General features: G+C 42.0%; 1 protein-coding gene across 1 annotated transcript in view; it reads left to right on the top strand.

Annotated features, from left to right (window-relative positions):
- Window positions 1-5,274: 5,274 nt before the first annotated feature.
- Window positions 5,275-22,035, top strand: part of Tmcc1 (transmembrane and coiled-coil domain family 1) — a 188,179-nt gene continuing 171,418 nt past the window's right edge. The window contains exon 1 of the mRNA XM_031383045.1: window positions 5,275-5,417. The gene's annotated coding sequence lies outside the window, so the exon portion shown is untranslated. The remainder of the gene's footprint in view (window positions 5,418-22,035) is intronic.

The raw sequence follows: 22,035 nt of genomic DNA, 5'->3' as shown, positions 1-22,035 counted from the left end.
AAATTCAGATAAATTGAAATCATGTAACTTTTCTCATCATAATGCAATAAAAGTTTAAAAAAAATTAATCCTTTCATTGTAACCACAAATTGCTGCCTGCCAGTAAGAGAAACTGGCTGAGAAAACTACCTTGCTTGCTCACACTTTGTTAATCTATAACAACTGGCTTCTTTACGAATATACGTGGGTTTTTAGGAATAATTTACTTTCTTTACCTGCACTACATAATGCTATATCTTCTACAGATATTGGGGAACATACTGTTTTATCAGAGTCAGTCACTAGAAAGAAAATAGAATGTAATCCCATCGTGATTTTATAGTGCTTGAAAATTTTGCAAGAATATATAAGCTATGGGAGAAAAAAATAAAGTTGTTGTAACTTCGTTCCATCCATAAAATCTGTATATATGTATATGTATAACGCTTGTGTCAATGTGTGTTGGAGCTTGTTCTACCCATCATGTTTGTGTGTATATATGTACATGAGAAATGTTTGGAGCCTGCTTTTTGGAACTTTGTTCCATCCACTCACCAGGTGTGTGTGTGTGTGTGTGTGTGTGTGTGTGTGTGTGTGTGTGTGTTGTGAAATGCCTGGAGCCCGCTTGTTGGAACTTTGTTCGATCCATTCAATGTGTGTATGTATACACATCTGTCCATCTATCTGTAGGTCTGCATGCATGCATGCATATATGAAGTTATTGGAGTTTGCCTTTTGCTTCATCCACTCAGTGTGTGTGTGTGTGTGTGTGTGTGTGTGTGTGTGTGTGTGTGTGTGTGAATTTTCTCTCCTTTTCTTTCTCATCAGACCCTAAGAGTTAAAAGAGTTCAGAGGTTTTTCGCTGGACACAGGGAGTGACAGCCTCAGTGCACAAAGCTTTGTTCCCTCAGAGGAAAGTCAGCTGAGCAGTTTCTTTAATCTCTGGCTGGCTGCGACAAGCAGCAGCCTCCATCAGTCGCTATCTGGACCAACCCGTCAGCCCCTTTTAGTGCTGCTTTCAGCACTGACCCCATCACTGATGCCAGGCCTCTCTGCCTGCCTCGGTTTACCTTAGGTGTCAAAGCTGGTCTTTGACATATCTATAACTCTAGTTCCAGGAAATACAATGCCCTCCTTTGGCCTCTATAGGCAAAAGGCATGCACAGGGTGCACATACATATATGCAGGCAAAGACTCATACATATAACTAATTCCTCTTATAAAATTACCCAGAGTAGTGTACCCAGATTTTGCCATGATTTAGTAAAAGTTCTTTTTTTTTTTTTTTTTTGGTTTTTCGAGACAGGGTTTCTCTGTGTAGCCCCAGCTGTCCTGGAACTCACTCTGTAGACCAGGCTGGCCTCGAACTCAAAAATTCGCCTGCCTCTGCCTCCGAAGTGCTAGGATTAAAGGCGTACACCACCACCGCCCAGCTTAGTAAAAGTTCTAACAGATGTGAGCAATAACTTAAGCGTTTAGTTTCTCCATGTTTATTTCCTATAAAGTATTATTAAATAATATTTGCTAGTCAACTTTGACTATACTTTTTTTTTTTTCCTCTTTTGAGACCTGGCCTCCAGGTTCTCCTAGCATCTCTCAGTCCCTACCTGGCATACCCTGCCCCAACCCTGAACTTTCCAGCCCAGGGGCCAGGCTGCCCTTCTTGCTGAGGCTCCTCCCTATAAAATCCAGACATTTTAGTCTCCTATTTCTCTCATTCTCCTTCTCTTATCTCTTGGCTTTTTCTCTCTTTCTCTTCCACTTCCCATGGCGACTCCCTAGCCTCAGTCCTTGGGGCCAGTGAACTCACCAGAGACTAGCTTCCCAATAAAACTACGTTTAATATACTCTAATCTGGCTTGAATTGGTTCATTTCCCTGGGTGAGGAGAATAACTTATCAAATACTATCTTAAGAGCTTTGTAAATTGGTGCTGAGGGTGTGATGGTGCATGGCTTTGACCTCGGCACTTTTGAGAGGCAGAGGCAAGTGGATCTCTGCGAGATCCAGAACAGCCGGGGCTACATGAGGAGTTCTCTGATAAGACTAAAGATGCTAATGATCCTGTTTCCAGTAAATACAGAGAGGATTGGGGAAACTGGTAGTCTACAGCATGATAAGCCATTGGATATTCCTAATTAAATGCTGGCAGTAAGGAGGTCTTGAATGAATGGCCCTGGACTTGTTAGACCATTAAGGGAAACAAAGGCGCAGAGTGGCTTTGGTTATCTGCTCCTAATTGCACAGAGGTCATAGATTAAAAGTCCAAATTTAAGCTATGCTTAGATGACTGGAAACTCTGAGATCTGCCCTGAAAGAAACACTCACTATCAAGATTTCTGAAAAACCAACTAGAGCTTCAGTGTAAGGGGGCTGATGAAAATGTTTAGAATGGCAGGCCCATGAGGGAAACTGCAGTGTGGATTCTTTGAATGTAAGAGCAAAGCCTTCTCCTCCTCTGTGGATATACACTCTCCCCTTGAGAGATACCTCAGGCTTGGTGAGCACTGTTAAGACACTGGATACTGACCCACAGAACAGCTAATTACAATGCTCCCTGAGCTTAAAGTCAGTGTTAGCCAATCCAGTGATAAAGCTGTAAACACACAGCAGCACAAATGGGCTTTGAAGGTCTAAGTTGCACAAGGAAGTGTCTCCTATGCCTCGACTCTAGCAGCCTGTATCTATTTCCTATGAACAGTTAACTGTGGAGGACAACAATCAGCCTGGGTCTAATTCCTAGTGTACAGTAGTTTTGAATCATGCACAGGCACCAGATGAAGACAGACAACTGCTTCAGGGCTGGGACTGAAGGGTAATGGTAGCCAGTAGACCAAGAAGGGTCCCATGACTACTGATTTCATCTGGAAGGAGCAATGGCCAGCTCTTCTGGTCCCAGGGTCTTGGTTACAACAGGAGACACTGGGTCACTTTTGCCATCTCAGCGGGTAAAAAACCAGTCCTGTGGAGGCTGCAATGACTAATCATTATTATTTAAGGAAAATGAAGTTGCTATGGCACAAAGAAGACATGCCTAAGTTAACTTTGTACCATAGTATTGATGCTTTCATCTTGCAGTTATCAAAGGTGGGGGGAGAAGATGATTTGAGGACTCTGCATTCTCTTCTGAGGAAAGCATGGCTGGTTTTTTCATTATATCATGTTAATTGGAAGCATGACTGACTGTGGTATGTTAAATGAGAATGGCCCCCAAATACTCATGTTTGATGGTTAGTAACACTACTTGGGAAGGATTCAGAGGTATATCTTTGTTGAAGTAGGTGTGGCCTTGTTGGAGGAAGTCTCTCTCTCTCTCTCTCTCTCTCTCTCTCTCAGGCAGGCTTTTTGTTTTTTTTTTAAGAGTCCACGTCAGGCCCAGTAGCTTTATTTCTTTCTGCTGCCTGTAGATCCAGCTGTAGAACTCACTCTCAGCTACTTCTCCAGCACCATGTCTGCCTGCTACCTGCTTTGCTGATAGTGTGCTAAACCTCAGAAACAGTAAGCAAACCTAAAAGACTTTCTTTTCTTAGAATTGTTTTGGTCATGGTATCTCTTCACTAAGATATTTAGCTTTTTATTTCTTTTCTTTTGTTTTTAAAAATTAAGTATGGCTAAGGAGAGGAATGTAACAGGTAGGTCACCAGTCTTTAATTTTTGGGTTGTTTGTCATATTGTTTAGGGCAGGGGAGGTAACTGTGTAGTTCAGCACTTACTTAGCAGGCTAGATCAGTCCTCACCACTGAAAGAGAAGGTCTTACATACCCTGGAGACAAGACTTTCACTGGATATATTCTACTTCTGAGTTCATCTCTCATCAATAATTTGCTTTTGTAATTACTCAAATGTTTAAAAACAACATCAATTTTGATAAAATTTAACTTACCAAATGCCATGGTTCATGCCTTTAAAATAAATCTTTGCCTAACTCAGGGATATAAAGAATTTTCTATATTTTCTTCTTTCAGTTTTATTTTTAGGTTTATCATTCATTTTTTAAAATTAAGCTTTCTTTTACAATGGCATACATGCTTATCCTTCACTTTCTGATCTCTTTCCTTAGTAGCTTCATTCATGCTGTCCCAAACATCTGCAAGCTCATCCTTACCACCCTCAAATCTGAGTCAACCGTCCCACCTCCTTCTCCTTCACCTTTCCTTCAACTTATCAAAACTTAATCCATTTTAACCCCCAATGTTTTTCTCTATGACCACACTCTCTCCTTGCCTTAACCATCTTGCCAGTTGCATCTTGAATGATCTCCCTCACCCAGGCTACTTTTCACATGCCTGCGTAATAATTTAAAATCAGACATAATAATCAAGTTCCTAGCCCTGCAGCCATGGCTGTAGAAAAGCTCAAAGGCTTCCTGAAACTCAGAAACCCCAAACCTGTCCCTCCCCTTGCTTACCTACCTCTTTTCACGTGCAGCCTAAGTCACGACTGCACCCTGACCCATGTCCTCACCCAGCGCACTCTTTGCAACTTAAGGATTGTTAAGTTGGATTGTAGCAGCTCCATCATCCCCAACTACATTTCGCCCATTTGGGTGTCCACCAGCTTTCAAACTTCACGAGGCCAGGGACTCTGTTTATTCCTCCAACAAGGGAAGAAGCTTCCCCATCTGAGTGATGGACGACTGAGTTAGAGCCATCCAGATAATTAAACGGATGGGCTGGGAGCTACTAAGGGTTTCTTCATTGGTGATATCTGACCTAAAGCCAGCCCGCTAGGTGGAAGTCCCTGGGAGTCAAGGTAGAGAGAAGATTGTGCGACTCAGGGGAGTGGGCTCTAGAAATTAACCTTAGCCTGTATAGCAGGGCAGCTGGCCTGAGTTACTGAGGCTCTGAGGCACCCGAAAAGCAGAGAAAGGGGCTGAGGATACGTGGGGCTCAGAGGCGGAAGAGCCCACGGTCCGAGGGGTTGAGAGGCCAAGCGACGACAAGCCGAGGGGTCGAAGAGCCGCGATACTAAAGAGCATCAGCTTCTGAACTCACGCAGAGGACGCCGCACCACCTGCAGCGCCTCCGCTTACTTGACCTGCGCCCGCGTGGGTGGGCGGGCCTGAGGCGTGGCTACAACTCTGGGTCGCCAGCCACGCCCCCCCGCGGCGTGCGCGTGCCCGCTCTGCACCGCCTCGCGCATGCGCGGTCGGCGGGAGGTGGAGGTTGTGGGCGGCCGTGGCGACGGGGCGCGCGCTCCCGTTCTCGCCGTCGTTCCCTCGCCCGCTGGTTCGCGCTCGCGCGCCGGGGCCGTGGCGGCGGCGGCGGCGGCGGCGGCGGAGGCGGCGGCGGCGGCTGAGGCGGCGCGGGGGGCGGGCCGGGAGGGGGGGTGGTCGGGGTGGGGATGGACCGGGCGCGGCGGCGGCAGCAGCTGCAGGAGCCGGCGCTGGAGACCGAGCCGCGGCGCTGGCGGAGACGCCGGCTGTCCGTCTCTCCACCGGTGAGTGACTGGCCCAGGCCGTGGGTGGGGGACGGGCCGTCTCTTTAGCGCGGCTCGTCGCGGCGGCGGGGCCTCCTCGAGGCCTGGCGCGGCTCAGACCTTCGGCCGCTCTGGCGGTGCCGAAGCCCCGGGCCTCCGGCCGGACCCAGCGTCTCCGGGCCTTCTGCCTGTCATTGGGACAACCCCCGCCCCCGCCCCCGCTCACTCTCCCCAGATCCCCTTTGGGCCCAGCTGAGCGAGGGGCGTGTGAGGACTCGCGCCCAGGCCCAAGGCCTCCGGGCTAGCCGAGGTCTTAGAGCCTTCGCTCGTCCAGCCCTGCGGTACCCATAAGTTGGCCGCCGAAAGTCAGCCCTTGCCACCTGAAACCAGTCTTGCACCTTTTGTTTTGATTTTGAACTTGTGGTTTAACTTGGAAGAGGAAACCCGCTGTCCTGCGAAGAATAGGTGAGGTGGGAGGCAAGGTGGCCCGAGCTTGGCCCTAGGCTGCCCTTTTTTAACCCTTTTTGTGGAGAGCAGGGGCCCGCAGTGAGATGCGTTTCGCTACAGAACCTGAGATTTCAGCCTCAGCCAAAGTGGGGATGGTGTTGGTCCAGTGATTTCAGTGTCCGTCCCATTCCATCCCTGGACAGCGTTGATGGAGATTCCCCTAGTGAATCTGCTGCTGGGGCTTCTGGAGGGAGGCCACTTGAGCTGTTGGAGAATATACTTCTTTGCTTTGGTGTCACGTTTTACCTTAGCCTTCGTAGATGGTAACCAATGTCCAGGCTTAGGTTTTATTGAAGAAAAAAAAAAAAGACGACCATGTACCCCATCTAAAATGGTTGTTGTAAGCCTGACATAGTTGTCAAAAGATCCATGTGTACATGCGTCTCTGGAATTCCTAAATTGGCTTTTCTTTTAAGGAGAAAAAAGTAAAAACTCCCAAGATTTGAAAAAGCAGGTAACAACTTTAAAATGTAGCACAAGTTTGATTTGTTCCTCTCTCTGTCCAGTATCTTAAATTTTAGTAATTAAACAAAACCTTTGTCTTTGAGTATATAGAATTTGTGTATAGAAATTGTCACAACTCTTGGAGGAAAAGAACCTCAATGGAAACGTTAAGACATAAAATTCCTTCAGGACACGGGGTCTTATCCCCTCACCTCACCTTCATTTACATATTAGAAGATTGAGACTGAAATTGTGGGTGGGTGGTAGTTATACTAGTTTTGTGTAACAGAGATACTTAGAGGTGGGATTTTAGCTCAACAGTACTTTGCCCTCCATCAACAGAGTTGGTTGGTGTGTTTTGTGAACTCACACACCCACTCTCTGGCTAGTAGAGAAAGATTAAAAAGCTGCTTCTGGTTTGTGGGTGGTAACCTTTTAATTTCTAAAGAATTTTCATCTGCTTACAAACTAGATAGTTGATGAGTCCCATAGGAAAATTCTAGATATTAAAAATTCATTAGCACATGATCTAGATCTCTTGTAATTATGGATGTTTATTAAAGATTTAATATGTCAGTGCTGTGTATTCTGTATGGGAAATTAGATTTCTCAGAGTATTTTCGTCTTAAGATAAACAGAAGCACAAACAGCTGACAGTGTTATGTCACCTGGCAGTTGTCGAGTCTTTCATGAGCATAAAAATCCTGGAGTTTCAGGATTCAGGATTCTTGCACTAGCTGGTGAACACCAGTAATTTGAACTGTTTGGCTTATCTCTACTAGAATAGTACTCCTTTTCTGTAGGAGAAAGCATAAACTCAGTAACATTTATGAACCATTCACTTATTCACCAGATACTAACTGAGCCTTTACTTTGGCCCAGAATACTTTCTAGATTATAATAAAGGAGCAAAACAGGCTTCTGCCTCAGTAAGCTGCGTTGTGGGTGTAGGGCCGAGCAGTAGACAACAAATCCGAAGGCATGGCCATTTCAGGGGCTGTAAGACAGTAGGCAGTGAGCTCAGGCATGGCCATTTCAGGGGCTGTAAGACAGTAGGCAGTGAGCTCTTTGGGTTTGTTGTTGTTGTGTTTGTTTGTTTGTTTGTTTGTGAAGAAGAAAGTAAATATTTTAACAGGGCACACAGCCTCTGTTGTAGCCATGCAGTTATTCTTTCAGTATGTGCAGCAACAGACAGAAAATAAACTGCCATGTCTATTTTCCAGTTAAATTTGGACACTGAAGTTTGAAATTCACCCAGTTTTCACATATCATGAAATGCTCTTTCTTTCCTCCTTCATCTATTTAAATATGTAAAACTAATCTTAGTTTACAAGCCACTTAGAAACCTGGGGCAGGCTGAAACTGGATTTGTATAGAAAAAGTTTGCTGGTCCCTAATGGGGACTATGATTTAAAGAAAAAAAAAGCTAGTATGACAAGTAAGTGGGGGCTAGGTGGAAGATTCCTGCATTGAACTTCCCCATACACCATGCCATTCTTGCTTTTGTGCCTGTATTTATTTATTTATTTATTTATTTATTTATTTATTCCATGTATATCATGGCATGTGTGGAGATCAGAGGATGACTTGTGAGAGTTGGTTCTCTTACCAAGCTTTGCAGTAAGTACCTTTATTCCCTCAGCCATCTCACTGGCCCAACCTTTGGGTCTTATTTCATCCTGTTACATTCAACTAGCTTATTGCTGTTCCCCATCAAATGTAAAAAATCTTGTTAAAGAATTTTTTTTTTTTTTTGAGTCAGGGTTTCTCTCTGTAGCCTTGGCTGTTCTAGAGTTATGTGGACCAGGCTAGCCTTGAAGAGCTCAGAGATCTGTCTGCCTGTGGACCACCATGCCTAGTTATTATAAAATCTTAAGAGTTGAAAGAAAATTAATTCTCACTTAGTTACTTTCTTTAAATGTTCAGAGTGGTTTTCTAGCCTGTATATGAACAGCTTTAATGACAAGAAATTCATGACTTCCAGGTAGTCTATGCTGTTTATAAATGTAATTATTAGAAGGTTCGTTCTGTGAGATTTGATCTTTTTGCCTGGGAGGGAGCCTGCAAGTGATTGCACCCCATTCCAGGCTTAGGGTCTAACATTGGTGTGTGGACAAAAATCACTCACAAAAAGTGCAAATTGTACTTGACAACCCTCTAAACTGCTCAGAAAATAGTGTGCATTTTTTGTATATATAATCATTTAGAGTTTTTATGCACATTAAAGACAAGGAGAAACTGAGCTTCACTGGATGAAGAAACAAGAGAAAGGAATTTTTATGCAGATATGCCTCCAAACCCTTTGCTTTAAAAATAGTTACCTAATCTCTAGCAGAGTGTGGGAGATGGAGAATTCCGATGGGTTGCTAGCTTCATTCAGACTTTAATTCTATTGTTACATTAAGTCTACATCACATTAATAAATGCTTATAGCTTACTGTGAATGTTAAGGTGGCTTGTAAGTAAGGACATGCATGGGACAGAAAGTAGCCAATATATGTATGTACCTGGTCCTGTGAAAAGTTGTTGAGAAAAACTTGGCCACCTGCTTCCTGTCTTTCCCTGTTGGTATTTCCTGTTATGGCTCTAGGGAACAGCTGTCACTTTCTTTGCCCTTGAATATTGGTCACATCTTACCAGAAGTCAGTTGATATGTTAAAGGGGTGCATGATGATTATTTTGCCACATGGCTCTAAAAGTATTTGAGTATTGCCATTGTATTGCCATTCAACTTTTTACATTTTAGGGATGCTTTTTGTTTGTTTTTTTATCAAAGGGAGATGTTTTTACATTTTCTTTTTTTGTTTGTTTGTTTGTTTCTGTTTGCCTTTTTCTAGTTCCTTTACCATAAGGATTGTTCTTATATATGTTTCTGTTTATCACTTCTTTACTTTGTTGCCCTGAAGTACATGTTATGATGCAAACTCAAGTTTGAGCTCCTTCCTGAAGCCTTCACTTACAACTCAGACCTTTATATTCCTACCCCTTCTCAGACTTTATGTTTCTCCACTGTCACTTCTACCCTTTAATGCTTTCTTATATTCTGTTTCATGTGCACTATCACTGCTTCACAGTAAGACCTTCATGAAGGCAAAGATCATATTTTAGACATTTTTCTTTTCTTTTGTGGTTTGGGGGATCGCACCCAGAGCCTTGTATATGCTGGGCAAGTATTCTACTACCAAGTAACATTTATAGCTTTTGGGGGGGGTGTGTTTGTCTGTCTGTCTGTCTGTCTGTCTGTCTGTCTCTCTCTCTCTCTCTCTCTCCCTGTCTCTGTCTCTGTCTCTCTCTTTCTCTGTGACTGTGTATGTGTGTCTGTCTCTGTGTTTGTGTGTCCCAGGCACATATTCTATCACAAAGTATTGGGTTTTTTTAAATTCTTTAAAATTAAACTTATTTTAAGGATACTATTGGATTTCCAGAAGTATTGTGAAGCCAGGACTGAGAATTCTTGTCTCTCTTGTAACTGTTTTCCCTTTTATCAACATCTTACATTAATGTGCTTTTGTTACGCTTAATGAACCACTATCAATAGATTATTACTAAATCCACTCTTTTCAGCCCTTTTCCTAATGCCCTTTTCTCATCCCTAGATCCCACCAAGGATACTTCATTACACTCAGTAGTTCTTCCATCACCCCTCTTCTTTTGCTTGGGATAATTTCCCAGACATTCCTTATACTTTTGAAATGACTGCTCAGATGTTTTTGTAGCATGCCTTTCAATTAGGGTTTGTCTGTTTCTGTCATGGTTAGACAGGTGTATAATGTGGCTTTGGAAGGGAGATCACAGAGGTTAAATGTAATTTTTTAGAAGGACTTATTTGTATGTGTTTGGGTTTGGGTATATCCACTTGAGTGCATTTGCCTGTGGAGGCCAGAAGTAGGCATCAGACTCTCTGAAGCTAGAGTTACAGGCAGTTAGTTGGATGTCAGTCTTCTACTAAGTGCTCTTAACCACTTAGTCATCTTTCTAAACACCTAGAATATTATTCTTACCATCTGTCAGGACTATAGCTTATCAGTGTTGATGTTAACCTGCATTACCTGCCTGGGAAAAAGTCACTATGCCCAGGCTACATAGGAGTGAAAAGTTCTATCTCGCTGGGCAGTGGTGGTGCATGCCTTTAATCACAGCACATGGGAGGCAGAGGCAGGCGGATTTTTGAGTTCGAGGCCAGCTGGTCTACAGAGTGAGATCCAGGACAGCCAGGGCTACACAGAGAAACCCTGTCTCGGAAAAAAAAAAAATTCTATCTCACTTATTTTTGTTTGTTGACTGTTTGAGCTTCTTTTGCTCAGCTTCTTTACATGTCCTACTGTTGTTATATATATACGTGTGTGTGTGTGTGTGTGTGTGTGTGTGTGTGTGTGTGTGTGTGTTTCGTTTCTTATTTTCCTACAGTATGAGATGTCCGAGACTGTTTTCTAGTCCAGTCCTATAAATTAGTTGCCTTGATCCTTTCCCTTGGAAAGGATCATTGGAAGCCATGGTCTGGGTGTTGGGTGTGCTTATTTGCTCCTGGAAAGTTGTTGCTCCCAGGCTCTCTCAGATGATGGAGAAAGGAGTTGATGCAGCATGCAAAATCTCTGACACTGTGTTATCACTAAGTATTTGTATGTATAATTGCCTGTGACTCTATTAAAGCAAACAGAAAGGCCCAATATCCCTAACTCCTAATATATTACCATATTCTCCCCCTTGTTAAATGAATATTCATTCATTCATTTATTTATTTGTGTATGGGTGTTTAATCTGCATGTCACAAGTGTACAGTGTCTCTGGTGGCCAAAAGAGGGCATTGGATTCACCTGGGATATTATAGATGATTTTCAGCCATGATGTGGGTGGTGGAAATGGAACCTGGGTTTTATATTGATTTGGCAACTATTGTGAAAAATAACAAACCCAAGGATTGGCTAGGAGACCATTGGCTGTCAGCAGCCCTTTCTTCTTAAGTTATAGGTTGGAATGACACATTAAATTCTATTCTTGGTTTTTCAAAGGGGCTTGGGAAAGCCTTTTGTGTTATTTCTGTTCATTCTCAATTAGAGACTTCATACTCAAGTATCCAGTGTATGTGGCTTCTTTAGTCAGATAAGCTTGTATAGATAAGCAAAGTGGACAGGAGTGGCTAGCTCCAGCTTGGTATAAGCCTTTATGGAAAACTACTTATTCTTTCTTCATTTATTTATTTAAAGGTACTGTTGAGTACTCTAATATCTGGTGGTTCTGTTCTAGGTTTTTAAGATCTAATGTGTAAAAATTTGTGTCTTATTAGAGTTTATGTTCTAGTGGCTATGCAGTAGCAGATTGAGGCCAAAACTAGTTTGTAGACTTTGGCTAGTACTGTCATAATGCAGTGGGTTTCAGAAAGCCCTGGGAAGGTTGTTGTAAGTTCCTTTCACAGACATTGTGGGGAAAACAGGAAGCAATTGAGAAGTTTCCTGACAGACATGATTGTGCAGGGAAATTAAGGTCACCAAAGTTTATTCTCGCCTTTTTAAGATTCTTCTGTGCAGTGGCAGTTTATGAGAGTGATCCTATGGCAGTTCAAATCAGCAGCAAGACATCATAGGCAAGACACTATGTCAGATGATAGTATTTAGAAAATAATACTTAAGGATCCACTTGACAGGTCTTTCTAATGCATAATGTAATTCCTAAAGTGGTTTTGTCTATTTTTTTATACAATTATTTTATGTATAGACATGAATGTACCTGTGTGTGTGCCTCGTCCCCACAGAAGTCATCTTGGGTCCTCTGGGAAAGCAGCAACTGTTGCATCATTTCTCCAACCCCCTGGTTTGAATTTTTCTTAAACTATACTTTCTTTAATGTAAGTATGTCTTGAGTAGGGCATGTGCATCTATCTGGAGGGCAAAAGACAGCCTACAGGAGTTGGTTCTTTCCTTTTACCATGTGAGTTCTGGGTACTAAGCTCAGGTCATTGGCAAGTACCTCTATGTGCTGAGGCATCATGCTGGTTATTTTTTTTTACTTCTAACTATGATTTGAGTAGGCATACCAAAATTTTGAAACAGTTCAGAAATGACACCTTTAATCTTCCTTTAACCTCTAATTCCCAACACAATTTTAAACCAGTGCTTGTGTCTTCCATATATTTTATGTACACACACATCTGTATTTATATTTTACCTTAAAAACAAAAAAACCCAGAAGCCCACTTTGACCTTTTGAGGGTTGTTGGGTTTTGTTGTTGTTTTATTTTGCTTTTATTAAGATAGATTACTACTGACAAATTTAATCATCTTTTTAAACAGCTGTGTACTGTATCATGTTATACATTTATATGATTTTGTCTCTCTTTAACTTATATGTGTCTCAGTCAGTGTTTTATTGCTGTGAAGAGATACTCCATAACCAAAGCGAGTCTTTTTTGCTTGTTTTGTTTTGTTTTGTTTTTGAAGACAGAATTTTTAAGTGTAACCTTGGCTCTCCTGGGACTCACTCTGTAGACTAGACTGGCCTCAAACTCAGAGATCCTCCTGCCTCTGCCTCCTGAGTGCAGGGATTAGAAGGATATGATGCTACCATCCCCCGGCATGACCCAAGGCAACTCTTTTTTTTTTTTTTTTAAGATTTATTTATTTATTATATGTAAGTACACTTTAGCTGTCTTCAGACGCACCGGAAGAGGGTGTCAGATCTCATTATGGATGGTTGTGAGCTACCATGTGGTTGCTGAGATTTGAACTCAGGACCTTCTGAAGAGCAGTCAGTGCTCTTAACCACTGAGCCATCTCTCCAGCCCCAACTTTTATATAAAAGAAAAATTTTAATTAGGGTCTGCTAACAGTTTCAGAGGTTTAATATATTTTCTTTTTTTTTTTTTTTTTCCGAGACAGGGTTTCTCTGTATAGCCCTGGCTGTCCTGGAGCTCATGCTGTAGACCAGGCTGACCTCTAACTCAGAAATCCGCCTGCCTCTGCCTCTGCCTCTCAAGCGCTGTGATTAAAGGTGTGTGCCACCACCGCCCGGCTGGTTTAATACATTTTCATCATGACAGGAAAATGGCTCATCATGAGTCAAAGGCAGGCATGTTACAGAAGTAGCTAAGAGTTCTATATCCATATCCACAGGCAGCAGGAAGAGAGAAACCCTAGGCTTAGTATGGGCCCTTAAGACCCTAGAGCCCTCCCCTAGTGACACACTTACTCCAACAAAGCTAGACCTCCTATTCTCTCTCAAGTGCCGCTTCTTGATGATCAAGCATTCAAATATATGAGCCTATGGGAAACATTTGTATTCCAACCACCACAATATATATGTCCCTATAAAAGTTTATGTGCACCAGGCTCATGCAGGACCCAGCGTTAGAGCCAGTTGTGAGGTTCCGGATGTAGATGCTGGGAATCAAACCTAGGTCTGAAAGAATATATAGAGTGCTTAATAAGTACTTTTTTTTTTTTTTGGTTTTGTTTTTTTCAAGACAGGGTTTCTCTGTGTAGCCCTGGCTGTCCTGGAACTTACTCTGTAGACCAGGCTGGCCTTGAACTCAGAAATCCACCTGCCTCTTCCTCCCAAGTGCTGGGATTAAAGGTGTGTGCTACCACTGCCCGGCTTAATAAGTACTCTTAATCTATGATCCTTCTTTCTAGTCACCAAGATTTTATTTCTTACAGTTTTTCATAAACAATATATTTTTGTCTTTTTTCCTTGTTTTTGTTTTTTAAATTAACATCATGAAATAAATTTTCTGTAAATTAGGTTATTCTTAATGAGGGAACCATACTCCATTTAAGGAAATTCTACCTTTTGCTAATTTTTTTTCAGATAACTAAACATATCTAATACCTACTTTTTAAGTATAAAGTGGGATTTTTTTCTGCTAGCCTTTTAAAAAAGGTGTGCATGCACATGTGTGTACATGTATTTATGAATGAGTGTGCACATGTCGTGGTGCACATTTGGAGGCCAGAGGACAGCTTGCAGGAGGAGTCAGTGGGCTCCTGGGGATCTAACTCAGGTTATCAGGTTTCTTGGCAAGCACCTTTACTTGCTGAACCATCTTGCTGGCCCATTTCTGCTATTCTTTAGATCACTTACAAATCTTGGTACCAACCTAATCTGCTTCACTGGAACTGCTGTTCTATTGATTTCCATCAATAAGAGTGTATTGCCCCAGAGAAGGGGCAGACTCAGGATACGTATAACTATCTTTTGAGGAGTAACAGCAGAGTGTACCACTTAGAATATACTCAATAGTAAACAGTCACAGCAAACTAAATTCCGTTACTGACTGAAACAGTGATGTCATAAGAGCAGGTGCAAGAAGACAGGTAATTCAGAACTAGCTTACTGTCTTAATAATGGATAGGATTTAGATACTGTATTTGCCTTTTATCCTGGTCTCAGCTCCATGCTGGCTTTGCAGCAGCCCCATATCACCATATGTTTGTAAAATGGTTGTCTCATCTCTACTTATCATAGCTAATAGCATTTAATGCAGGAAATGGAGGGCAAAATAGTTTTCTGCTTAGAAAATGATTTCAATATAAATGAAGAGAAAGCAATTTCTAGAAGTCTCTCAAACAGTACTCTGTGAACTCCAGTGTTAAAAACTCAAATTCAGGGTATCTTGAGTTTGGAATAGGCCTTAAGAATTTGTATTTCTATCATATTCCCATGAGATCCTAATGTTATGGACCAGCAACCATGCTTTGAGTTTGAGTTTAGTAAGTTATACACTACCCTGTATATCTCCTACCTTTCCTTGGGGGTTGCATTATAGTTCCTGACTCTGAGTGTGTCTGGAAAATCAACAACCATGAACAAAATGTAAGTTCTTACTAATAAGCTAAGAAATGACAATATTTCTATTTTAGTAATAATGCTTCCATGAATATCCATGAAGAGCCAAAGAAAAGATAGATGTAGTTAATATTTTTAAATTTTATTTAGTTATATTTTGTGTATGAGTGTTTTTGTCTGTTGTATGTCTGTGTACCATTTGCATGCCCAGAGCCTGTGGAGACCAGAAGAGGCATAGGAGCCCCTGGGAGTTACAGATGGTTGTGAGATATTATGTGAGTGCTGAGAATCAAAACTGGGGCCTCTGGAAGAGCAGCAAGTGCTCTTAACTACTAAGCCATTGTGTAGTTAGACCTTCCTTCCTTCCTCTCTTCCTTCTTCCCTCCCTTCTTCCCTCCCTCCCTCCCTTCCTTCCTTCCTTTCTTTCAAACTTTTTTTGAGAAAGGGTTTATTACTTGCTTGTACAGTGAAAAATATATGAGATGTAATTTCCCCTCTGCTATTGGGGGTAGGATCAGGTGTTTAGAGTTTTGTAGTTCTGGCTGTCCTGGAATTTGCTATGCTAGCCTCAAACACAGAGAGATCTTTTTGCCTCTGCCTCCTGAGTGATGAAATTAAAGTATATATCACCATGCCCAGCTATAGTTAGATTGGTTTTGTTTTGTTTTGGTTTGGTTTGGTTTTTCGAGACAGGGTTTCTCTGTGTAGTCCTAGCTGTCCTGAAGTTCACTCTGTAGACCAGGCTGGCCTCGAACTCAGAAATCCACCTGCCTCTGCCTCCCAAGTGCTGGGATTAAAGGCGTGCGATACCACTGCCTGGCAGATTTTTTAATAAATATTTTCAAATGGTTTTGTAAACAAGTGAAAACATTTTGTAATTGGCCATCTCCAAGAGCTCTTATTTCATATTACTTTTACAAAATCAAATATTTTACCAAACATGTTAGTTTTTGCCATCTTGCTTAGAAACATGGTCGAGTTTTGTGTGTGCTGGAGATTTGCCCCAAGTCTTGAAGGTGTTGGACAGGTGCTTTCTCACTGAGATACACCTTCAGTTAATGTTCATTATTTTCTTAATTGAGGTTGCAGATCTTTCCTCCCACATGAAAAGGGTGACTTAGTCTTTCCTTTTTTGTCAACTGGCTATTGTTTGTTTCTTTTTTCATAATTAGTCACTTGTTTGGTTTTTTTCTTGAGAATTTGTAGAAATCAACCTATTACTAAGGGTGTTGCTTGTATCTTTGTTTGCTAATCATTGACATAGTTTGCTGTTGAGTTTGATTGAGATTATATATACTGGATGTAAACTCTGCTGATCTAGATCTGTAGATCTAGATCTTAAATGACAGTAAGTATGCTTGCCAAAGATTTGCAAACACTACTCAAACAGGGAGAATTAGCTAAGTGTTTAGTATGTAAGGGTTGTTGCAGAGACCTTCTGGCTCAGAGTGAATTGGTATGCCATAAAAATGAAATTTATGTGCCAAACATTTAAATTCTGCAGTGTGACTTGACAAAAACATCACTTTTCTGATAGGAATAAGATTCATTTCTCTTTTAAAATAAAAATTACATTTATTTATTATGTGTGTCTGTATGTGTGGGGATGCATGTGCCTCAGTATACATGCACGTGGAGGTTTCAGAGGACAATTTGTGAGAGTTAGGCCCTGTCCTCTATCATGTGATTATCAGGTCTTCAGGCTTGGCAAAAAGTGTCCTTAGCCACTGAACCATCTCTCTAGCTATTATTATTGCTCAAATAGGTCTTTTTTAAAATTTAAAGCTACAAATCTTAAGGTAAATTGTATGATGCCACTGTGAAAAGGGCAAATGTGATGGACATTTACAGGTGCACGGAACTAGATAAAGAGATGGTATGACCATGGTCCGTGCACATGGCTTTTCCAGTTTAATTGGACAGTGATAACAAGACAGAATGACAAGAGCTCTGAGTAGTGTATCCAATGAACATTTGAGGAATTAGAAAACCTAACTAAATATATTTAAAACAAGAGGGTGAGTCCTCTCCAGAGAACTGACAGTAGGCAGAAGCTTCTGCAGAGATTGCAGTCGTCCCACTGTGGGAAAGAGCTTTCTCCTAGTAACAGTATGCCAATCTACCTTTCTGCCTAGCTGGGATGTTACCAATATAGTGCTCAGTCCCAGTCCAAGTTCCTCAGGGTGAGAAACAGCAAGATCTGGGTTGGATGTTGTGGTTCTCAGTCCCCTGTGTTTCCAGACACCACTGGGGGCTGTGAGGATTTGAGAATAGTAGTTTCCAGCTCCTGTGTACTCAGACACTGCTTGAGGAACAGGGGTCTGCAGGCCCCTACTTTTATGCGCCAGGCAGTTCCAAGTAAGTGCTGAAAATATGAAGGGGCTGGAAGAGAGGCCTTCCCCAGGAGTTTTAGGTATGCCTGTTTATAAAGCTGCTCCTCCAGCGGCTATCTTTGATGAAGGAAATGGTCTTTGCTTGTTCATACTGCTTTATTTATGGTGGGGATAAATGTACACATCTTACTCAGGGTGAACCCGGAAGGAATGCCCAGGAAGGGAAGCTCATTGGCTAAACACTCAGAGCCTATCTAGATAACAACCTCAGTAGCATGGAGAAATCTAGGTTTTATGCTACGTGACCAGTTGTCATGGTCTCTTAGTGGGATGTCATGGATACATGTTTCAGGATAGGTAGAGCCTGGCAGGGAGCTGCCTGCTGTCCTCAATTATGAGATTTACCAGCATTTTGAACCTACTTCAACCTTACCAGTTCTTCTGTCTGGTGGCACAGTCCATAATTGTATACCAAGCCCTGTGGTCTCTGCTTTAGGCCCAGTGACTGTGTTGTGATAATACTGTGAAAGGTGTCCTACAGGAACATAGGCTACACCATAGCTCCTCTCCCCCTCAGCTCTTAAGATTTTCTGATCTTTCTCAGTGGTGTCTCTTTTTAGTGCTCATACTGATAGTGATGAGAAACTAATGGAAGTCTTACTGACTTTAGTTCCTTGGTAACTGGGGACAAAAGAAACTGAAATTTTCAATTACTTTAAACAAAAAGGCAGTTTAAAAAAAAATAGGGTCTATAGAGATACTCAGTGTTGTGTGTAATTTTGAAAACAGGTTGTGTGTAATTTTGAAAACATGCTTCTTACTTTCCTGGGAGCTCAGCCTCGCTCTGACCTACCCAGTTCCCTTTGCTCCACCTGGCTTAGCCCAGGATCAAACACAACTATCCCCCAACCCAGGAAAGCCAGGAGCTGCTGTCCACTCTCCACTAGCTCCATCAACTTCTCTTTCATTCCTTCCAGCAAGCCATTAGCTACCACTCTGGCTTCTCTCCATCTCTGCCCACCTTTGCTCCTCAGAAAAGAAACATTCAGACAGCTTCATTATCTTCGAATCTGCCAGATAGCACAATTGTTGGGTGCAGAATCTCCTGTCCTAAACTTATCAGCTAACCAGTATCAGCCAGCTTCAGCTGACCTACTTGGTTAACCGTGGTGGTGGTGGTGGTGGTAGAGGCTGCTGATTCTAGTTTCCCCAAGGTCTTACATGACTGCTGTTTTCTACTCATTCCAAAGCCTGGCCACTTCCCTTTCCTCAAATCTTTTCCTCCTGGGAACCGGAAGTCCCACTTTTACCCCTTGCCCAACAATTGGCTCCCACCTTCTTTATTGACACAATCAAGAACCAATTAGGGAATCAGCACCTCCCCCTACAACTCAGTTGTTAAGAGACCTTGCTGCTCTTACAAAGGACTTGAGTTCAGTCCCAAGCACTCAAATTGGCAACACATAGCTGCCTGTAAATCCATCTTGAGAGGTTGTGAGGCCTTTTTCTGGTCTTCTTGGGCACTGGGATGGTTTGAATATGCTTGGCCCAGGGACTGGCACTATTAATGTGTAAGAGTTACCCTGGTGGTACTGGTTTTGAAGGTATGAAGGGGTCATGGAGAGCAACTGAGGCTTGGCACTGTGACAGGCTAGGGAAAACCATTGGTAAAGGTGCAGCCTCAGTTGCAGCTGACAGCCCAGGACTGAAGGGGTCGTGCAAAGAAGTGTGGCTTGGCACCATAAAGAGAGCCTATAAGAGGCTTATTGGTGAAGCCTAGTTGCAGTGGAAGACCCCAGTGTACTGGAGATGCCAGTACCATAGGATGAACAGCAGTGAGGTAGAGTCAACAAGAGCCTAGAGTTCTACAGCGGGCAGGACTAGAGAAATGATGCAATCCCTTTGGAGGAGCCCAGAACATCCCAGACATTGCACCAAGCAACTGTAACATTGAAGTTGCCTTGGAGATCCAAGATATTTGAGATGCCAGAGCTATGGGATACCTGTCTTGGAAAGCTGCTAACAGGAAGTAGAACCAGCCCAGGAAAAGAAGTTTCTTCCAGTCAACAAGATGAAAAGGAGTTGGAGATCTGAAGACTGTTTTGACATCAGACATGAAAATGCAGAGTTTCCCAGCTAGTTTCTTGTCTTGCTTTGGGTATTATAGTTAAGTGATTGGATGGATGTCAGAAGAGACTCAGAACTTAGGACTTTCAACATTGTTGAGACTGCTATAGATTATAGGGACTTTGGAAGTTGGACTAAATATTTTTTATTATGCTGTTGCTAGGTGTGGCCCCTATAGACTCATATGTTTAAACAAGCCTATGGGGGCAAGAGAGTAGAATGTTGTGGTTTGAGTAGGTTTGGTCCAGGGATTGGCACTATTTGTAGATGTGGCCTTGTTGGAGGAAGTGTGTCACTGTGGATGTGGGCTTTAAAACCTTCCTCCTAACCATGTGGGAGTCAGTCTTCTCCTAGTGGCCTTCAGATGAAGATGTAGAACTCTCAGCTCCTCCTACACTATGCCTGCCTGGACACTGCTATGCTCCTGCCTTGATAATAACAGACTGAACCTCTGAACTTGTAAGTCAGCCCCCAATTAAATGCTGTCCTTGTAAGGATTGCCTTAGTCATAGTGTCTGTTCACAGCAGTGAAACCCTAAGACAGCTGGCTTCTTGGTGCTCAAGGAGTTAACACACCTTCTGCCATGGCCTAAAACTCTTGGTCCCTCTTCAGTCCCATGAGGTGAAATATGAGGTCTGTACATGAAATTTCATTTTATTTTTTATTTCTATGATTTTTATGACATAATCTCTGAAAACTAGTCTTCCATAGGCACATTTTAGGATATATTATGCTTAGTAATCATTAGAATTTATAATCCTATACTATATTATAAAAATGAAGGCTACTATAATATAGACAGATGCAGGGATTAAAACTGAATTTAGTTCCCACTTCTGTTACTTGCTTGTACAGTAAAAAAAAATAATGAAGTTAATTTCTCCTCTGTTATTGAGGATGGAATTGGATTTTTAGAGTTTTACACACAATTTTGCACATAATTTATGTTAAACTTAATGGTTGGCACATTATGGCGTAGAGTTAATACCACCTCCTTTTAGTAGCAGCTGTTCTCATAGCATTACTTACATTCTTTGGGCTTTCTATTTGCAAATGATGCAGCAAGGTGAGCTAGGAGGTTATATCAACAAATCCATTTGTGTCTCTAAGCTTCACAAGTGTAAGTTAGAAATTGCTAGAAAAAAATAATTTTTTTCCTCACAGATCATTACTGATTCTTTTCATTATTCATTGTTTACTGAATACCTCAAGATTCCTTCAGTTGTTACACTGTCTGCCTGGAGTTACCATCAGATTCTTTCAAAGTATAAGGACAGTTCCACAAGACTGTTCTACTCCAGCTGCCAGTAACAAGTTCATGACCACCCATATTTTTGTTCAACTTGGCTGCAGATTCTGAGGTTCCCATTAGTCTTTCCTCACATTCATTAATTTGCTAGTGACTCATAGAACATTGGAAAACATGTTACTTAAATTTGATGGTTTACTTTAAAAAAGTGGCAGGCAGGTGGAAGGGAGAACAGGCCACGCTGGTGGTGGGGGGTCGGGGGTCCTGCAGAGCTTATGTGCACATCTTGTAGCTACCTCCTTGTCTTCATCTATTTACAAACTCTCCATATTCCATCAATTAGTTCCTTTCCAGTCCCTCTCCTTTCTACCTAGATAGAGGTGTTAAGTCCCATATATAGATTTCCAGCCCTATCCTGAAGCTGTCTGAAGGCCCACCTAATTAGCAAGCATAAACTCCAATAAGGGTTAAAGGAGCTGATATTTGTAGAGATTACCCTCTTTATTGCCAGCTTGCCTAGATTTGGAATTATCTGAGAGACACCCCTTTGAGTGTGCTTGAAGACTTTTCCAGAAAACTCTAAGGAAGAAAGATCCACTCTGAATGTGGGTGACCCTGTCCCTTTGGCTGAGATTCATACTAAGTGAAGGGGGGAAAGGAGGAAGCCAGATGAGTGCCAGCATCCATTTTGCTCTGCTTGCTGACTTTAAATGTAATCTGATGAACTGCTAGCTCCTACCACCTTGCCTTCATGTGTCAGGACAGACTGCCTCTTCTCAAACCACGAGCCAAAATAATCCCTTGTTTTTGTCAAAGTAATCAAACATAGCAGTGGGAAAAGTACCTAATACAGTACCAAAGATAGTCTTTTCACTCAGAAAACGTATCAAGGGGTTTTAGGAAATCTAGTCATGAAGTAGGAAAAACCCCGCATATATCATACCATGCTTTCTTCTATAAAACTAAATCTTTTTTCAAGGGCACAGAGCTGGTTTTCAGAACATCAATATTACATTCTTTTAGGTCACTATATGTTCCTTGGCCTTGGAATGACCGCTTTGATTCTTGGTCATGTAATAACATTTGTTTTGAGCTCCTTGGATAAAGATAGCATTGAAACAGATTCCCAAGAGATGAATCACATTCTAGCTTCTCTCTCTCTCTCTCTCTCTCTCTCTCTCTCTTTCTCTCTCTCTCTCT

This window comes from Mastomys coucha, unplaced genomic scaffold, assembly GCF_008632895.1.
Source record: "Mastomys coucha isolate ucsf_1 unplaced genomic scaffold, UCSF_Mcou_1 pScaffold20, whole genome shotgun sequence".
Taxonomy (NCBI): Eukaryota; Metazoa; Chordata; class Mammalia; order Rodentia; family Muridae; genus Mastomys; species Mastomys coucha.
Note: the sequence above shows the minus strand (reverse complement) of the source record. Positions and strands in the feature narration are given on the sequence as shown.